Here is a 20,763-nt window from a genome sequence, read left to right as displayed (position 1 = left end):
GCCTTTAGTCCGGAGTGCTGCGTTTTATTTCGGTATTTATCTGTCTATCTATCTATCTATCTATCTATCTATCTATCTATCTATCTATCTATCTATCTATCTATCTATCTATCTATCTATCTATCTATCTATCTATCTACTCCTGCAGCAGGGAGGAAGAAAAGGACTGCAGTAATTCAAGACAGTGAATAATAGTTCATAAACAGCAGAGAGCACTAATTTTTTAATTCTAGATCAGCAACTTCAATTTACCCACTGAGCTACATATCCTAAGATGTTTTTAAGTGGATCACTGGAGGTACGCTTTAAAGAGGACCTCTCACTAGGTCATATAAGTTTAACTGGTTAACGGACCTAAATAGTGCGGTCTCCCTGATTCCAGCGCTTTTTTTTTTCCCTCGACCACCCGTTCCAGAGATATATGGCCCACTGTTGTGCTGATTCCCTACATGCTAATTTGCTGTAGTTAGCCCAACAGGGTGTGAACTACCCACAAGTTGCCAATTGCTGATTGGTCAGCTTTAGAGGCAGGGAAGCTAGCTACACCTTGGGAGAATGAGGGTAGTTCACACTCAATTGGCTAACTACAGCAAATATATAGAGAGCCAACACAACAGGGGGCCATATCTCTAGAGCGATGGAATCCAGAAAAAAAAAACAGCGCTGGAATCAGAGACAGCGCTATTCACATCAGTTAACAAGGTCAAATTTTATAACCTAGTCACAAGTTCTCTTTAAAGTGCAAACCCAATCCAAAGGATAGAAAAATATAAAAAGTATAAAAGCTGAAAATTATTCACTTCCTTGGACTCTGATGTTAATGTTAAAAGAAATCTTTACAAAGTGATCTACATTCATGAATGTTTTAAAAAAATAAATAAATAAATATGGGACGTACATTCATACACGTTCCTCAACCAGAAAAAATAGACAGATTTTAGGTTAAACAATTCCATCATGTTCTCCAGAAATATGAGGATATCTTGCCATTAATAGGCTATAGAGAACAGTATCACTGGGGTTAAATAGACAATGGGGCAGGTTTATTATTACTGTCTTAAACTTAGACAGCTTAAAGTGTACCTATCACCAAAACAGGGGACCTGTTTTATTTGAAAATCCATTCCCTTAAGAAATTAATAATTGTCTATATATGTGTAATTAAAAAATGGAAATTTACCTCTATTATAAGTGTACTCTTACTATGCAAATTAATACAGCCGTTAGCGCTTTTTGAGACAGAAGGCGAGATATCGCGACAATCAGCGAGATCTCACGTTCTGAGCTTGGATGCTGCGATGGGGTGCCGGGACACCACTACCTGGTAGCTCTGGACCTGACTCTTGTGGGGAGTCGGGTCATTTACGTAGTAAAAGTATACTTATACTGGAGGTATATATATATATAATAACATATATTTACACAATTATTCATTTCTTAAAGGGATAATGAGTTAGAAATAAAACAGGTCGCCCTTTTTAAGTGATAGTACTAGACCAGGCAAGCAAAAAATGCGCCAAATCTCCCCCAATATATATTCATTTGAATTATCACATTTTCAAGTATATCATCCTCATCCTCCGTTATATAGCTTTACCACCTGTGGAAATCTCTGACTAGTCAAATTATGTGTCACACAACACAAGGGGGAGTGAGTGTCGCATCTCTAGCCAGTAACTCAATAGGACCCGTCTCTTTCTGTATTCTATATCCTGCTTTATACACCATTTTGCATGACTTTGAAATCTCATAGACATAGGTAATTCAAATCTGGACTGAAGCTGTACAACTGAGTATAGAGATCCATTAAATGTAATGTCTGGTAGAATTAAAACGCCTTTTTCCAAACAAGTAACTGCAATGCAGATGATACTATAATGGAGTAGTGTAGGATTATGCCAAAGGGGTATGAGAGACCGAGGTAGATTGCTTCTCACTGGGATCACAAAAGATAATGTCCAAGTTGCAATATATACACAGAGTTAACTCAAGTTACAAGATTTTCAAGTTACAATGGTCTTTCCTGGGTCATCGTAATCTGAATCAGCGCACGTATTTCACAGGTAAAGTGCCTGTGAATCGGCACAAATCATTAGTAGCAAGTAGAACAAATCATCAGGCATGTGTATTACTGAAGTGCATATGTTTTTCCAAGTTTAGGTAGACATTTTGGTGGCTTCAGAATCAATTACTAGGTTTCCATAGAGTTACGGTCTCATGTAACAGTGGTCGTCTTGGAACAAATTAATATCGTAACTTGATATAGTGTTAATAGTACACACTTGTAACACACTATCTGGAAACCGAATGCACACTGTTCTCCAGCCTGATGAAGGGCATTTAGCAGCCCGAAACATTGCAAAATGAATGAGCAGTGATATGACGGCTTAAATAAATATGTATTGTGCTGCATAACTATCAGAATTTCTGTGTGACTTTAGACCCATGGGCAGAGGCGTTCCATGTGTGCTGCTGTGACCCCAAAAATAATTAATAATAAACCCTGACATACAGTACATGTCTACAAGAAATCCTGAAAAAGTACCATGTAGAAGTACATTTTATACTTTAGAATTATATACAGTATTTCTTCATTATTTCAACAGCAAAATATTTATCAATAAAATCCTCAATATCTCTGCTTATTATATACTGTCATATCATACAGATCTGCCAATGGAACGTACACAATTACCATTTAAGTCCCTAAAATATTGTGTTCTTCGTAGCAAACCTTTTCTGCTCTCTTTCTAAATTGTCCTCCAGTGAAATAAAGCATTTTTGGCATGTGCCTCTGCTTATCTTCATGGCAGGACACTAAGCCATAGTAATTACATAGAAGAACAATTGTACTTTACTGAATTCTTTCCAAGTTTCCTGTGTATTTTTTACTAGTGACCTCTTTAAATATTGATATAACATAGTACTATTTGGATTGAAAGGTGTTTGCACAACAGATGTGCCACAGACATTGTGATCTATAAATTTGTCTCCGAAAATACTAGTTTTGGCATTGTATTAATGCTCTTATTTTATTATTATTCGTTTATTCATTGTTTCATATTACTGATCCATTTCTGCTGTTTCACATTTAAAGTAAATCTGTCAAGTAAAAATTATTTACCAGGCTGTTATTTTAGTATTCTGTCACTGACTTAATCCATAATTTGTAGTTTTGGAATTATGCCATATATTTCCTAGAAAATGGTTACTTGTTCTGGTTACTTTGCAGTATTTTGCCTTTGAACTCAAGATTGTTTCCTCTTTGGATGATTTGTTATTGGAGCAACAATAGTTTCTCTGTGTTGTTGTAACATGTAATATTCATTGTACTGAGTTATGTAACCAGACAGGAAAGTGAGGTGTCATGTGTCCACAAATTATGGGGTGTCGATAATCCTCCGGTTCAATGTACGTCCCGTTTGCTTGCAGATCACTGCCTGGTGACTGTCAATTTTTTTTCTTTTGTAGCCCAGCAATGACTTCTCGTCATTTCTGATATCTGAGTGTGGGGATGTGCATAGATTTTTTTGTTTCTGGTAACATTTAAAATTTCATTAACCTTCATTTTACATTTATTGTTGGTTCAGGTATACAGCTGACAAGCCTGCACCACTAGTCATACAGTCTGGGCAAGTGAAACATAGTTTGTTATTGTTATGTTGCTAGTGGCTAGGTCCTCCTATAGTCCACTAGGATTCAGGACAAGAATGTGCAGATTCTCTTTCTTCAGCAATGCAGGATGTATATATGCGCCTCAGTAATACTGCACGACAGCGTATGCGCGCTGGGTTCTCCATAGAAGTCAATAAGGGTGAGGATGCACAGCACATGCGTTCATTAGGAAAAACAGCTTGCAAGCCTGCATGGAAGCACCATTGGTGGCGCAGGGAGACTATGGGAAATGTATTTTACATGATAAACTAAGCGGTCATGTCGGGAAGCGATGAGGACCGCCCAGTTTGCTTCTTCTACAGTAAAAACTTTGCAAAACTTCTGGGTCGATTAAGTGCCAAAAAAGACAAACAACCCAGAAAACAAAGGTGAAATGCAGTTGTAAGGTTGTTTTGTGAGTTGGGAAAGGAATAGGTGGGCTTCTGAAAATTGACTTTTGTGGGAAATCCCTTTTAAGGACCCGTGCACACAAAGCGGATTTGTAGCAGATTTTCCGTCTAGATTAGCAGGTGGTAAATCGGCAGCAGAAAACTGAAAAAGACTTTAAAAAATGTCATCCACATGCTGCTGAAAATGTACTGCATGGAAATCTGCAGCATGCTCATTCTGTTCTGGATGTTCACGGATTTCACACTTTTCAATGTAGAAGGGATGAAATCAGCAGCAAAATCTGCACATAACATATGTGGATTTTCTGCAGAAACGTTGCGGAAATGCTGCAACAAATCTGTTACATATGCAGGGGGCCTAAGGGTTAATTCAAACTCTGATGTGCTTTATTTACTCTGCCCTATGGGGAACCATTTAAACATTCCCCTTGACATGTCTGTGCTATTTACATTTCAGGAATAGGTGATTATTAAATGTACTTCCATATTAAACTCTTGCTGCATTTTACTATAAGATTCTGTAGACAAGTTTGTAGTAACTCAGTCATCCAAAGTGTTATTTCTTAGAAATGAGCCAATGGGTGAGTGAAGGAGGATGACAAAAAACATGCCACTCCTTGTAATAAGACACAGATGGCCAATATTTATCACATACGACAGGTTCTCTATGGCACGTTGACAAATCAGACAAAAAAGTAACCTTAGAACTAAAGCAAAATCCTGAGTAATTGTAGCAAAGAATAAAATAAAGGGAAACATTTCTTAAGCCAGTTGCAGTTTTGTGAAGCTTTACAAGACCATGCTGTGAATATTTCCTATGCCTACCACAGGGCACAATAACAGTGACAGCAAGAGGACCCACAAATACAGTGGCTGCCACAGAATCCCCAAAATCTGTAACAAATATTTAAAATTGACGGCAATTCTGCTCACCTTGTTCTGTTGTGCAACTCTGGTGACAGCGAGATAAGTGGTGTATTACCAGCTGCTTCTCCACCTCGTAGCAACAGGGGGTCCTCAGTCACTCAACACGGAAGTAGAAGATGAACAATCAAGGTAGCTTTGGCGCTGCCAGCAAGTATATTTATAGACGGTCTATCACTTCCTGTGACATTTTATGAAGTAATAGGAGCCAAAAATATAAAACTCTTCCTCAAATACACAGTGCTGCATAAAAGTTTTTGCCCCCTTCCCAATTTCTTTTGTTTTTGCATATTTGTTACACTTGAATATTTCAGATCATCAAACTACTTTTAATGTTGGGCAAAGATAACATAAAATGCTGGTTTTAAGTTATGATTTAATTTGTTAGAGGAAAAAATGCTCTTCAGCCCTACCTGGCCGTGTAAAAAAGTAATTGCCCTCTAAGCTACTAAATCAACCAGTTAACCAAATTCAATTGACATTTGGGTTCATCTTCACTAGCCACAACCGGACATGATTACTGCCAGACGTGTTGAATCTTAACATCACTTGAATAGGACCTGACTGGCAATGTGGAGGCGACTACAAGGTCTCAAAAAGCAGCACAGGTTGTCACGTTCTAAAGAGATTCAAACACAGATGCCAAATAACGTCATTGAAATCTACCAGTCTGGAAAGGGTTACAAAGCCATTGCTAAGGCTCTTGGACTCCAGCAATTCACAGTGACAGCCATTATCCACAAATGAAGAAAACTTGGAAAAGTGGTGAACCTTCACAGGAGTGGCCAGTCTACCAGAATTTCACCAAGAGCGACGACCCATCCAGGAGGTCATAAAAGAACCCAGACAAACGTCTAAAGAACAGCAAGACTCGCTTGTCTCAGTAAGGCTGGATTCACACAAGCATGTTCGGTCCGTAAAGGACGGAACGTATTTCGGCCGCAAGTCCCGGACCAAACACACTGCAGGGAGCCGGGCTCCTAGCATCATAGTTATGTACGACGCTAGGAGTCCCTGCCTCTCCGTGGAACTACTGTCCCCTACTGAAAACATGATTACAGTACGGTACAGTTGTCCCGCAGCGAGGCAGGGACTCCTAGCATCGTACATAACTATGATGCTAGGAGCCCGGCTCCCTGCAGTGTGTTCGGTCCGGGACTTACGGCCGAAATACGTTCCGTCCATTACAGACCGAACATGCTCGTGTGAATCCAGCCTTAAAGTCAATGTACACAAATCCATAATAAGAAAGACATTGGACAAAAATGGCTTATATGCAAGAGTTGCAAGGTGCAAACCACTACTAACTAAAAAGAACACAAATAATCGTCTCGAATTTGCCCAAAAAAATCTAGATGATGCCCAAGACTTTTGGGAAAATATTCTGTGGACTGATGAGTCAAAGGCGGAACTTTTTGGAAAACATCGGTCTTGTTACATTTTGCGTAATGCTAACACCGCATTCCACCAAGAGAACATCATATCAACAGTCAAACATGGTGGTGTCAGTGTGATGGTCTGGGGCTTTATTGCTTCAGGATAACCTGGACGACTTGTCATAATTGCTGGAACCACGAATTCTGCTCTCCATCAGAAAATCTTGAAGGATGATGTCCGCCCATTAGTTCATGACCTAAAGCTCATGCACAGTTGGGTTATGCAACAGGACAATGATCCAAAGCAAACAAACAAGTATACAAAAGAACCCAGGAAGACTGTGTTATTTGTCTCAAAAGAAACAAAATTAAGGTTTTGGAGTGACTTGGATCCCATTGAGATGCTGTAGCAGATCCTTAAACGGACAGTTCATGCTTGAGACCCCTCCAATGTATCCGAATTAGGACAATTCTGCAAAAAAGAGTGGGCCAAAATTCCTCAACAGCGATGTAAAAGACTCATTGCAAGTTATTGCAAATATTTGATAGCAGCTTTTACTGCACAACCAGTTATTAGGTTTAGGAGTGAAATTACTTTTTCACATCGGTAATAAGGGTTTTGAATGTAGCTTTATTCCTAATAAATGGAATGATCATTTAAAGCTGCATTTTGTGTTTACTCATGTTATCTTAACTTATATTACTTGGACGATCTGAAACATTTAAATCTGACAAATTAGCATAAATAGAAAAATTTGGGTGATTGGCAAATTCTTTTTCACAGTACTGTATATGATGAGAGAAAAAAATTTAGTAATAAAACTGTGGTACTTTAAAGGGAATGTGTCGCTAGAATGTATTTATTTTTTTCTTCAGTTAAACAGTTAGTATATAAGTGATTATACATTGTTTTAATTTTTTTAATTTTTTCACAAGTCAGGAAATATAAATTAGATTCTAATTTATAACATTTCCATGTGCTGGTCACTAGAGGGAGCAATTCCCAAAATTGCAGCATTGGCAATATGGTAAAGCAACATCATTGCTTTATGCTGCAAATTTGGGGTAGACACACTCGCTCTAGTGTATCACACAATCCCCCCTCCCTTATTCTGGCTAGTGCCAGGAGAAGGAGGGGGTTGAATCTTCAAACCTTCTACACTGTGTGCCGCCATTTTCTGAGCGAATTCACAGTGTAGGAGGATTAGATACAGTGGTAATCAGACAGTACAACACAAACATACACAAACTGTAATGATGGGGGGTAGGGAAACGGACAAGTGAGCCCTAATCTACCCGCCACTCTGTCCCTGCCTACTTGCAACGACCCGCCCTAGGCGACGGGGTACAACTGGGCGGCGGTCCCTACGCTCCGTAAGTGCACGAGACAAATGGACAAGGGTACACAAAGCTAAGGGAAAAGGGGCAGTTGCCCATGGCAACACCGTGAGCAACAAGAGTGGTGAACGAGCCGAGTCAAACCAGGAGTGTTCGAGGTACCAAACGCAGAGCAGGAGAGTAGTCAGTAAGCCAGGGTCAGTATGGAGCAGGTTCAAATAGTTAGAAGCTATAGCTGGGCCAGGAAACCACACGAGAAGAATCACAAGCAAAGGAGGAACAGGAAAGGCAGGTATAAATAGACAGAGGGCGGGAGCTAGCTCCGTCTGGCCAGGCTGCGATAGGCTCTCCCACTCCTAAGCCTGCCATCCTGAGTGGTGGAAGATGGAGTCAGTCTCAGAGACATAGACTCAGGTGCAGACTGATTACCTATGGGCGTATACACAGAAGTTGTGCCTGGCAGATCCTTTACACAAACATAATACACACATCACATACACAAACATAACTTACCTGCTCCTGCCGCCGCTGCCGCCTCCGCTCCTATACCTTGCGTCTTCGCTGCCTTGAACATATGGCCGGAAGCCGTGGCCGGAAGTCGTCATCTTACTGTCCGACCGCGGCTTCCGGTCCACATGAAAATGGCGCCGGATTTCGCTCTGCCAAAGACCTTCCTTTTGGTCTGTGTATGAGCGGCGCATGCGCCATTCCCACACAGACGGCGTACGCTATAGTGAATGGAACGGCTCCAGTTCGCTTTCTCTATAGGGATGTATGTGCCGTATTCCATCTCTGTATGTGTCGTTAATCGACACATACAGAGATGAAAAAAAAAATGGCAGCCCCCATAGACAAGTAAAAGTAAGAAAAAAGTAAAAAGTACAACACAGGAACACAAATAAATAAAATTTATTTTAATATCATACTAAAAGCAATATTATATAAAAAAATAATAATAATTTCGCGACACCTTCCCTTTAAGAAAGAGAAAAAAACAGCTTAAGTCGGCAGCAGTGAGCAGTCAAAGTCTCACAAGATTTGGACTGCTCTGTGGATTTCCTGCTACAAGCCATGAGAGTCCACTTTGTGAGGATACGGATAGTGTGCAGCTGTGTACAGGGAACATATCTGCTGTTATCTTACCTCATCCTGGATGTTGTATTAGCAGCAATGTAAGTCTCTGTACACATCCCGTCTGGGCTTTCCGTCTAACGTATGTCAGTAATATTGCTCGACGTATACCTCCTACCTCCCATCTATGCGCAGTTTGACGTAGCTTCCCCGGGTGTAAATCAAAAGCAGACGGTGACTCAGATTTCGGCCTTTCCCAGTTCTGAAATGCAATATGCAAATAAATTCATTTCTTATAACCTCCCCTCCTCACCAACCTTCTGAAGTACCAGTCAAACGATTATACAACATATGTAAGGAAATTCTCACGTGTGCCACTTGCGAGGCATGTGACATGGTTTTGCACATAATGTACATGTCATATTCTCTGTCTATAGTCTCTGCGTAACAAAACAACTGTGGGGGGGGTCAGTTACAGAGCTTTGGCGCAGCTGGTCTCTTCCACTTCCCTCTATTTGTTAATGTTTTATATATATATATATATATATATATATATATATATATATATATATATATATATATATATATATATATCACTATTAAATATTGGCAGCTTTATAGCATATTTACTGCATTTGGAAAGTCTTCAGACCCTTTCACTTTTTCTTATGTCGAGGCCTTGTGCTAAAATGAAAAACAAATTCAAGTTTTTCCCCATCATTCTGCACTCCATATCCTATAATGACAAAGTAAAAACAGAATTTTAAAAATGTTTGCAAATTTATTAAGAACGAAAAGCTCAAATTTCGCATGGACATAAGTATTCAGACACTTTGCTATGACACTTGAAATTCAGCACTGGGGGCCTCCCATTTCTCTAGATTATCTTTGAAATGTTTCTACAGATTGATTGGAGTCACCTGTGGTAAATTCATTTGATTAAACATGATTTGGAAAGACACACCCCTGTCTGTATAAGGTCTCACAGCTGACAATGCACATCAGAGCAAAAACCAAGCCATGAGGAGGAAAGAACTGCCTGTAGAGTTCAGATGTAACGGAATCACTAGTTGAGCAATTCCCCAGAGTGCAAGTTATGGAATTGCTCTGTAAGCGATTCCCCAAAGGCAGCTGTAGACTGTCTGGATAAAGCGTGCAGGTAATCCCCTACCTCAAGTTCGTCACTACTCTGATCAGCAGAGTCAAAGGCTACTCTATGGTCTTCACCAGAGCCCACTGCAAGGCAGGTTGGATTTGGCTGCATAGAACCCAGGTTGCATTAACAGAATACAGTGTTGGACAGGAGGTGCAACGCAGGCAATACGAGAATGGAACCCAGACCCAGAGGGTAAACAGCAAACTGAATACACTACCAAGAGGGACTGTAAGTCCAAATCAGAAAGCAGAAAAATACCAGGAGTTGCAGAGGTCAAAACCAGCCGAGAGCACAATATCCAAATCAGTGAGCAAAATGGTTAATCTAAAGAAAAAGCCAAGGTCCAGTTCCAATAATCGAAATAGTCAGGTGATACAGTGTATTCAGGAGCTTGATCAGATACTTGCATACACAAAGAAATTCACAAGCAACAATAAAAGAACTGACCAGACTTAAATACTCCACCCTAGAATCTCATAGGAAGAAGACAGAGAAATGAGATTGGCTCTGCAACTCAAATCAGGGCCACCCAAAAGCTAGGGGCCGCCGGATCCTTAAACCTTGGCCTAGGTTTCAAAGGAAACGTCAAATGAAAGACTTTAAACGATTAGCATGGACTGAATAGGCAGGAACACAAGTTCGTTCTTCTGGCCCATACCCCTTCCAGTGCACCAAGTACTGGAGAGTACCCCTGACCCTTATGGATTCTACAATCCTTTAATCCTCAAATTCCATATCTCGTTCTACCTGAATAGGAGGAGGAGGTTTCTTGAGTGGATTAGATGGTGGTACAATTTTTTTAAGTAGAGATTTGTGAAAAACATCATGAATTTAAAAGATGGAGGACACAACAACAAAACGTCCAATAAAATCTATGAAAATATAATTTACCAGATTCTGAAAAACCGCTGGAGCATTACTTAAACCAAAAGGCTTGACTAAATACTCATAATGACCATCTGGAGTATTAAATGTCTTCCACTTATCCCCTTTGCGGATACAAACCAAATTGTAGGCCCTGCGTAAGTCTAATTTAGGGAACAACCTGGCCCCTGAGATCTTATTAATCAGGTCTGGGATGAGTGGAAGAGGATATTGATTCTTAAAAGTAATCTTATTTAATTCACGGTAGTCCATACAGGGTCTTAAACCGCTATCTTTCTTTTCAACAAAGAAAAAACCTGCATCCACCGGACAAGTAGATGGACGAATATGACCCTTACGGAGACTGTCTTTAATGTAATCTTTCATGGCTTGTCTTTCCGGAAAAGAAAGAGTATAAATCCGCCCCTTAGAAAGCTTAGCTTTAGGGAGAAGTACAATGGGGCAGTTATACGGCGTATGAAGAGGGATAGATTCACAACCAATTTCAGAAAAGAATACACTCAGGCAACGATAGTGCGTTGCAAGATACGTTAGTAGTAGACAGAGACATGCAAGATTCATAACATTTAGGATTCCACTTAAGTAATCCCTTCCCAACATTTGACATATCCATATGTCATAGTCGGTTAGGGGAAGTATGGAACAGGCTCACGGAGTGAACCCGCTCCATACGATGCGAGTGTCGTCTGTATGTTACAGCCGAAACTTCAGAGTAACGAGCAATAACACGCTACAGTGCGATCCCACTCGTTTAGCTCGTTAAATGCTGTGGTCAATAACGACCGTGGTATTTAAATCGTTAGAAAGAGGGGGCGACCCCCTCTAACAGCTCATCGCGCCCCCCGCAATGCAATCACGGGGTTGCGATGGTTGCTATGGCTTCCTGGGGGCTTAATGAAGGCCCCAGGTCCACCATCTTTGTACTCCTATTAAGCCCTGCCTGTGACATATCTGCATATATCTAAAGTATTCCCTTAAGGCCTCATTTACACGAGCGTAATATACGCGCGTGCGACGCGCGTGCTTTTCACGCGTGTCGTACGCACCTATATTAGTCTATGGGGCAGTGTAGACGATGCGTGAATTTTGCGCAGCGCGAGTGCGTTGTGTAAAACTCACGACATGTTCTATAATCGTGCGTTTTTCGCGCATCACGCACCCATTGAAGTCAATGGGTGCGTGAAAACCACGCATGCCGCACGGAAGCACATCCGTGCGAACTGCTTGATTCGCGCAAGAGCTGTCAAAAGGATGAATGTAAACAGAAAAGCACCACGTGCTTTTCTGTTTACAAACATCCAAACGGAGTGTCAAATTAGAGATGAGTGCACCGAACTTCACCGGATTCGGCCGAACTCGTTTTGACCGAACCCGGCAAAAAATGTTCGGGTACGCGACGGCCGAGGCAGTCACTGTCCACGGTGCTGAAAGAGTTAAACTGGTTCAGCACCATGGACAGTGACTTCCGATCACAATATACATATACGTGTAAAAAAAACAAGAGGTTCTGACTTACCGATAACTCCCGGCTTCTTCCTCCAGTCCGACCTCCCGGGATGACAATTCAGTCCAAGTGACAGCTGCAGCCAATCACAGGCCAAGCACAGCCTGCAGCCAATCACAGGCTGCAGCGGTCTCATGGACTGCCGCGTCATCCTGGGAGGTGGGGCCGGATGACAAGAGAGGGACGCGTCACCAAGGCAACGGCCGGGAGACCGGACTGGAGGAAGCAGGAAGTTCATGGTAAGTATGAACGTCTTTTTTTGATTCACAGGTTGGTGTATATTGTGATCGGAACTCACTGTCGAGGGTGCTGAAAGAGTTACTGCCGATCAGTTAGCTCTTTCAGCACCTTGGACAGTGACGGGCGTCGACTAGCCTCATCTCTATGATGGCGGCTGCGCGAAAATCACGCAGCCGCACATCATACACGGATGACACACGGAGCTGTCAAATGCCTTTTGCGCGCGCAAAACTCAGCGTTTTTTGCGCGCGCAAAACGCACACGCTCGTGTAAATCAGGCCTAAAGGTATATTCAGTACATTTCTCAAGTCCTCAAATGATTAAGATATATTTTATTTATATACAGCAACATATTCCACATATTCCACTTAATAAAAAGGTTATAAAGTAATAAACAGATAAAATAACTAATAAGGAGTATATAGATATAACCTACGTAACAAGGTAAATACATTGCTTTGCTTATCTTGAGTTACAGCCTGTATTACAGCACAAAGCAACATGCATATCTTTACTGGTTGCTATTGGAAACAGTCAACAAGCTTCGCTCAGATTCTATAATGTAGTGGGACAATCAGATTTTACTACATCAAATTCCTATTCAGTGCCTGTTGTAAAAAATACACTTCCCAAATGCAAGTTACCAGGATAAACTATGGGCAGACAATAAGCCAGCAAGGAATACTAAAGAATTGTGAATGCAGCTCTGGACTAAAATACAATACTAGATAAGGAATTTAATGTCACAATGTTACTCAGCACAAGGCATTTTTTTTTGCCGTTTTTGCCAGTTTTTTATGCTTAATGAGCTTTTAGGTGTAATGAGAATGGAACAATTCAAAAACCACATAAAAAAACACTACACTAACTGACTTCCCATACAATTTGCACCAGGTAATATGTGTGTCTGCCAAGAGTAGAGCTGCACTGGTTGAGAGACTATATTATTTGTACGAAGACTCATAATATATTTGCCCTTAATAAATCAGGAATAGTAATATCTACTTAGTAAGCACTAAAACTATTTTTACAAAATATAGTTGTGGACATGGCGTCAGAGCTCCAGATAATATACAGACCACACCTCACGATTCTTTCATTCTGGAGATTAGTACCATCTCTGCAGTTACAAAAACAGCATTATCTTTGATATTTATTGATAGGGTATATTTTATATACAGATCCTTTGAAGGGAGAATATTCGAGTGGTAGAACAAAAGAGCTTTTCAGAGAGCCGGAAAACAAGCAGTGAACGCTATACACAGTGATTTCTACTATGATGGAAATAGGGGAGTTACTGTATAAATCGCCTAAGGGGCAGTCTGCAAGATATTAACTGGTCACCAACTGTCTATAGAGGAAGTCATGTAGTGGATGTATACAACATATTGTAAGGCACTAATAAACAACAGTTAAAAAGGACTTGACATTTATGACACATAAGACACAACTACAATGCACTTATTGATGTGGTCTGTAGAATTTACACAGATCAATTACTTATAACAGGGGTTTTGGTTCTGTTTGTTTCTCTTTTGAGATTTTTTTATATCTTTCACCATATTGTTCCATCAGCACTTTGATGCATGAATCCCAATGGAAACCATTTAATCTAGGATCAGGCAGTGGTGTAACAAGCAATTACCAGGGTCCAGGTTTGCATTCGGCCCCCTCACTGGCAGCAAAAAATAAATTTATAGCTCAATGCATTTTCATAAGATACAGACATTACCAAAATACACATACACAAACATAATACATATATATACTTATACATGTATGTAAGGTGCAGGTGGTCGGGTGACAAATGACTAGGCAGTTGTTGCGATGAACTCTTTTTTTTACTGAAGTGAATGTTGAAGACAACACATTTAACCTATATATCATTCCAGCAAATATAAAGATATTTTGTACCCACCCTAAAATAGAAAATGTATGTGTGAGTTTGAATGATCTGGAGTGGGTTTCCGCTGGGTGCTCCAGTTTCCTCCCACACTACAAAAACATACTTAGGTTAACTGGCTTCTTATGAAACTGACTCTGGAACATATACATGCCTGAAAAAAAGAAAATTAGATTAAGAGCCCCTTGGCTGTCAGGAATAGAAGAGAACGCCTAATCCGAGTGCTGCAGAATGTCATCACTATACAATAATAATAATATATTATAAAATAGAAATGAAATACATACATTTATGTTTTATAGGCTGAACACTATGTACAGTTACATTTATATCAAAGGTTTACATAGCCTTTAAGCATGAACCAATAAGCGTACTGTAGCTTAGCCTAGGTTCACACCACATTTAGGCAGCAGGACTATTTGTAATGGTCTGCTGCATGTATACCTCAGATGTATACAACTGTGTGCCTATGCAGTTGAATTTATATTCTGTTGACCATGAACATATCTCGGGGGAACCTGGGTTCCAGAAGGTGTGCCAATAAACCTTTCTGCCTTTTGCCAGGTTATTTAGATACAGGACTAGGGCAGCAAACTAAATATTTGCCCCCGGCGAAGGAAAACCTTACTAAGCTTCTGCCGTTGACTTCCTCTAGCAGGTTGGATGGGGGAGTATGGAGCGGGCTCAGCAGAAGTAATAGAATGAGCATGTCGGCTGTATCTTGACTCATTAGATGCCACGGTCAATAGCGACCGCGGCATCTAAGTGGTTAGAAACATGGGGGCGGCCCCTTGTAACATTGCAACAGCCCCCCCGCAACGTGATTCCAGGGTGCCGATGGTTGGCATGGCAGCCTAAGGGCCCGATGAAGGCTCCCAGGTCTGCCATCTTTTACTCCTATGAAGCCCTGTTTCTGGCAGGGCTTCATAGAAGCCTGTCAGTATAAGGATATACTGCAATACATTAGTATTGCAGTATATCATGCAACTGTTCCAACGATCACTGTTTCAAGTCCCCTAGTGGTGCTAGTTAATCATAGTAAAAAAATAAGAAAAAATAATAAAAAAAGTAATAATAAAAAAAAGAAATAAATATATATATATATACACACACACACACACACACACACATATATATATACATATACACACATATATATAAAATAATTCTCCCAAGCACAATGTAAAAAAAAAAATAATATTAACTGGTATCACCGCGTCCATAAAATTTTGAATTATTGCAATATATCATTATTTAACCCGCATACTGAAAGCCGTAAAAACGAATAAATTAAAGCGCCAAAATCTTTGTTTTTTGGTCACTTCATCTTCGACATAAAATTGAATAGAAAGTGATCAAAACGTCTCATGTAGCCCAAAACTAAACCAATATAAACTTCAGCTCACCCTGCAAAAAATAAGCCCTCATACTGCTCAATCGACGGGAAAAAAAAAGTCATGGCTCTCAGAATATAGTGACAAAACACAAATTTTATTTTTAACAGTCAGTTTTTTCATTGTTAAAGTAGTAAAACATAAAAAAAACTATATCAATTTGGTATCGCCATAATCATATTGACCCGCAAAATAAAGTTAACATGCTGTTTTTACTGCACGGTGAGTGCCGTAAAGACGAAACCTCCCCCACAAAAGTATGAGGAATCGCTGTTTTTTTCTATTCCTCTCCACAAAGATTTTTTTTCCAGTTTCCCACTGTATTATATGGTACAATAAATGGTGCCATGAAAATCTACAACTCGTCCCGTAAAAAACAAGCCCTCATATGGCAATAGTGATGGAAAAATAAAAAAAAGTTATGGCTTTTGGAAGGTGGGGAGGAAAAAACAAAAGTGAAAATCCAAAAAATGGTTGCGGTGGGAAAGGGGTTAAAAAAAATATACTGCGCGGTATATGTTTTTTCTTACAGTTGTATTGAAAGATTAGTTGACTACGTTTTTAATACAGTTAAGGCAAAGTTATATTGACTTATGGGCCCAACATATGCCAAAACCACACTTATTTAGCATACATATGACCAGTGGCGTCACGGGCCCCCCATGCCAGGTGGCGCCGCTAGCAGTTGCTAGTACATTCAATAGTATCTTACGATGCAGAAACTATTGAACACAATGTGAGAGCAGGGAGGGATGGGATCCCTGCGCAGGCTGGTGTGATAATGTCACTGGATAATGCTGGCCTACGCCAGGATCCCATCTGGGTTTATTCGTTCCTTCGTCATGAGTGAGTATGACTCTTTTTGTTTTATTTGTTTGGAGGTCGCTATATGGCGCTATCTACAGGAGGGGTGGGCTGTATGGCGCTATCTACATGGGGGCCGTATGGCGCTAGCTACAGGGGGGTCTATGGAGCTATCTACATGGGGGTCGTATGGCGCTATCTAGAGGGGGGCTGTATGATGATATCTACAGGGGGGCTGTATGGCACTACAGGGGGACCTGTATGGTGATATCTACAGGAGGCTGTATGGCACTATCTACCAGGGGGAGGTGGGGGCACTATCTACAAGTGGGTGTGACACTGTCTACATGGGGGGCTGTATAGCATTGTCTACAGGGGGGATGTATGGCACAATCTACAGGGGGGCTGTATGACACAATCTACAGGGGGCACTATCTAACAGGGGGCACTATCTACAAGGGGAGCTGTGTGTGGCACCTAGGGGAGGGGGGGCCCAGTCAAAAGTTTGCTATGGAGCCTGGTCTTTCCTAGTTACGCCCCTGCATATGACTAATTTTAGCCTATGGGTATGTATGTTAGCCTAGGAGGAAGTTCTCTTTGACAGAACAGTACACTACAGAGGCGTACGAGTGAGTTCTTCACTAGTCCAGGGCGCTGGGCGGTGAATAAAAGCGTTACCCTGTTACACTCACAAGAAGCAGGAGGCCAAAGGAAGTAGATCTGTTGCAGCGGAAGGCAGGTGGGGGAGGTAGACTGCAAGCAGAGACAGCTTTTGGGGGATCCACAACAACGGCACAGGGCGGCACTGTGGTGGTGAGTGCTACAGGACAGATACGGAGGTGCTCGGGCAGGCATCTACTCTGCTTCAGAACCTTGTGTGTGCCGGGGCAATGAGTTCCTGACATCAGTGCCGGGCTCTGAAATACCTGATATAGCAGGGGGGCCTATGGGCTCCCTGGAATATGGAACTGGATTGCAACTGCGACTGCAGCGATCCCTATAGTTACGTCACTGCTCCTGTAGTCGATAGCGACTCTGTGCCACATCACAGTTCAAAGCCTTACGGTATATTTTTTTACGTTTATGTTGTATTATGTTATAATTAAAAGTATGAGAACATCATTGTAGCGTCTGTAGGTCCTCCCTGTGCTTGCGTGAGTTTTCTTGGGTTCTAGGGTTTCCTCCCACATTTAAAAAACATACTGATTGGTTTCCTATGAAATTGGCCTGTGAGTGAGATTTGGGAAAATTAGATTATGAGCCCCACTGACGACAGGATGTGATAATAGTGATTACAATCTGCATGCAGCGCTGCAGAATATGTTGGTGCTATATAAACAATGACAAATGAATATGACATTAGATCTGGTTTATGTATCTTCAGAAGTTAACATCAACAGTTCTGAAGTACTGTACAATTACCTCATGTCACAATGTCTATTACGCTAGGAAAGATAGCAGGAGGCACTAAGAACTCTATGTGACTTGCCTTTGATCACCATATATAATTAACCATCAGACCATAATTTAGGTGTCCCTAATTTCGAAACATTACTGGGAATAAATGGTAGTTACGTATTTAGACCTTTGTACATTTTGGGGAGAATTCTGCAGCTGCGGTAACGTGGTGCTTAGTAAAATGGTTACATCCTGGAATCATGCGGGATAAGAGGAAATATTGTCGGACTGTTGTAGCGATCAATCAAAGACAAAAACCCAGCTATGTAAACTTATGAAGACATGATCTTTCCTACTTAGCAAATGAATATATTAAATTGAAGTGCCACTTTAAATATTGTAATAAGAAATTGTATTTTTACAATTAGTTCCCTAAAACATATCTTTTACCAGACGAAGGCAAATGATAATATAGCAGGGCAAACACAGGAAATCTAAATTCTGCGGAACTGCAGAAGCCAAATATAGGAAGCATTTATAGCAGCATGTATTCTCTGAATCGAAGGGACATAGGGGTTGTCAATGAATTTGGTTGCATGACTTTACATAATGTGTTGCTAGAAACTGATCAATGTTGTCTATGGTTACAAGTCTTTGAATATTTTATTAGAACTTACTTTACATGAGTTTTAAGAAATGGTAATAAAAAATTGTTTCCGAATATATTGTTATTAATCTCTATTATCTGATATTTTCAGATTGCCCGAAAAATCTCTGCAAAATACATTCACAGTGATTGTCCATTCATTTTTATGAAGAGGGATGCACATGCTCGTCCTGGTCTCCAATCGAGAATGGGGATTTAGAGCCTCTTGTTCTCAACAACGGTGGGGGTCACAGCAGTTGGACCCCCATTTAAGTTACTTTTATGACTTGTCTAAATGATGGGATGGTCCCACAACATGGTCAGAAAACCTCTGCTATTAAGGTGTTTAAAAGCAAATTTAGAAGACAGAAGACTTAATAGCACTTGATTAGAGGTGCCCCACATAGCAAAAAGCAAACAGGATTTTTTGTCCCCACCACTTGCCATACCTTGTAGAAGACAAGAGTGTCATGACCTCAAGTCAGTTTCCTCTGTCTGTTTTGCTACTATTGTCGTGGGGAGAACACTACACCTCTAATGTAGAAGACAGATGTTGCCAACCTCAGCTGAGGCCACTTCTTTCCACAGATGTCATGGCAGTAGCATTGGCTGTAAAGTCCACGGCCATGGACTGTCCTTCCTAGTCACCCTTGCGAGTGCTGGCTGGCATCTCCTTCCTAGGAGACGCCAGCACTCACTTCCGCTCTGCTCTTCAGTGTCCAGTAGGGTGCCCGCAAGATTGTGTCCGGCCTTAAAGGGCCAGCACACGCACATGTAAAATATTGTTAATTAGCCCTAATTACTATGGACCATAAAAATGGCTCTGCCCTTTCACTCCTTGCCTGAGTATTGTTTGTATTCCTCCGTTAGTCTTGCAAATGGTCCCTTAGTCGTATCCTGTTCCCAGTGTTCCCGTGCCCTGCTACCTGTATCCTGTGCTATATTTGTTCCTGTGCCCTCTCTAGTGTTGGAGTCGTGTTGTGTCATCTAATACGCCTGCTGTCTTACACCCCATCTGGTGTTATCTGCCATGCCTGGTACCTCCTGCCATGTTTTGCATTACTTGCGCTCAAAGTACCATCTGTGCCTAGCCTCACTACTGTCTGGACTATAATAGGTACCCTTGTGCTTGGACTTTGTATAGACTCGTTACATTGTTGTTTGGCCAGCTGCTACTCCGCTATGGCGGTGCGCCCTATAGGGTTCAAATACCCACAGATCGTGACAGTATGCTCAGGCCATGGACTCCGCTTGTCAACCCAAGCCCTTGACCACATCACAAGTCATGCAGGCGGATATGCGAGACCTTCGGTCACGACAGGACCAACTCCTCCAGGGGGTGAACGCTATTTCACATCGGCTGGATACGCAAACTGCAGCCTTCTTGGCACCTGCTCCTATTGCTCCTGCTGTTCCTCCTACTACACCTCCTGGCAGTACCGATTCTCTCTGCCACTACCTCCTCGCTACGACAGAGACTCGAGGACCTGCAGTGGATTTCTGAACCAATGTCAGATCCACTTCAGTCTACATACCAGAGAATTTCCTTCTGAAGATGCAAGGATCACCTTCAGGCTGGGTTCACACGACCTATTTTCAGGCGTAAACGAGGCGTATTATGCCTCGTTTTACGCCTGAAAATAGGGCTACAATACGTCGGCAAACATTTGCCCATTCATTTGAATGGGTTTGCCGACGTATCGTGCAGACGACCTGTAATTTACGCGTCGTCGTTTGACAGCTGTCAAACAACGACGCGTAAATGGACTGCCTCGGCAAAGAAGTGCAGGGCACTTCTTTGCCACGTAATTTGAGCTGTTCTTCATTGAACTCAATGAAGCACAGCTCATGATTTACGAGCGTCTCAGACGGCTCGCAAAATGCGAGGAGGAGCATTTACGTGTGAAACGAGGCGGCTGTTAACAGTCTGTCTTTTCACACGTAAATGCCTCTCATCGTGTGAACATACCCTCATAGTCTCTCTTCTTACTGGCATCACCTGCTGTCAAAGTACCATCTGTGCCTAAGCCTCTGTTACTTTCTGGACTATTGCAGGTACC

Source organism: Rhinoderma darwinii, chromosome 11, assembly GCF_050947455.1.
Source record: "Rhinoderma darwinii isolate aRhiDar2 chromosome 11, aRhiDar2.hap1, whole genome shotgun sequence".
Taxonomy (NCBI): Eukaryota; Metazoa; Chordata; class Amphibia; order Anura; family Rhinodermatidae; genus Rhinoderma; species Rhinoderma darwinii.
Note: the sequence above shows the minus strand (reverse complement) of the source record.